We start from the raw sequence: 969 nt of genomic DNA, 5'->3' as shown, positions 1-969 counted from the left end.
CCTTCCCTAAACTGTCCTGAGAGTAGAGGACAGTGGCCAGCAGGGGGCACAAAGGGAAGAGGATAGAAGACACCATCAAAAACCTCATCTCTGTGGACTACCCATAATCCTAGCTAATAGCTAGGCAAAAGAGGTTGCTAGGTGCCTGTAGCCTAGGTGGAAACACTGAAAGGGGTATCCTAGGCCCCAGGGAGTATAAAGTCTGTGAACCATGGTTTTCCCCAACCTGCTTTTGAGAGCCTCTCCCATGAATCCTATTCACAGGTACTCAGCTAACCAGTGGGGGGAGACAACAGTTTATCTTTTGACCTCATTCCTCATTTGTAATAATAATTATGCATGCTTGTGCGAGGACACAAGGAGAATATGCATGTGTAAGCTAGAACCTCTTGTTAGCTCTTAGGGCTAACCTCCAGTTAAGTCTTTCTTTTATATATATATATATTTTTTTGCTTGTTTATAGAGTTTTTTTTCCTAAAAATATGGAACGCTTCACGAATTTGCATGTCATCCTTGCCCAAGGGCCATGCTAATCTTCTCTGTATTGTTCCAATTTTAGTATATGTGTTGCCGAAGCAAACACTGTATATTTATTTTTATTGTAAAAATGCTGTACAGAGGGGTTACAGTTACATCAGTAGGGTAATGAGTACATTTTTTTTTTGGGGGGGGGGGTCCAGTCGTGGGGCCTGAACTCTAGGCCTAGGCGCTGTCCCTCAGCTCTTCAGCTCAAGGGTAGCGCTCTACCACTTGAGCCACACTGCCACTTCTGGCTTTTTTCTTTTTGCTTATGTGGTGCTGAGGAATCGAACCCAGGGCCTTATGCATGCAAGGCAAGCGCTCTACCACTGTGCCACCTTCCCAGCCCATGAGTACATTTCTTATCGAGCATTGTTACCTCCTCCTGTTTTTTCCCCTACCATCCCTTCCCTCCCCAACTCCTCCCTCACCACCACCCCCCACTGTAAA

General features: G+C 45.6%; 1 non-coding gene across 1 annotated transcript; it reads right to left on the bottom strand.

Moving 5' to 3' along the window:
* Positions 1–476: 476 nt before the first annotated feature.
* On the bottom strand, positions 477–583 carry LOC138837519 (U6 spliceosomal RNA). The gene has a single exon (XR_011375325.1). It is a non-coding gene; the product is annotated as a U6 spliceosomal RNA (small nuclear RNA).
* Between the last annotated feature and the right edge of the window lie 386 nt (positions 584–969).

The sequence above is a fragment of the Dipodomys merriami genome, unplaced genomic scaffold, assembly GCF_024711535.1.
Source record: "Dipodomys merriami isolate MVZ:Mamm:240054 unplaced genomic scaffold, mDipMer1.0.p SCAF_27, whole genome shotgun sequence".
Taxonomy (NCBI): Eukaryota; Metazoa; Chordata; class Mammalia; order Rodentia; family Heteromyidae; genus Dipodomys; species Dipodomys merriami.
Note: the sequence above shows the minus strand (reverse complement) of the source record. Positions and strands in the feature narration are given on the sequence as shown.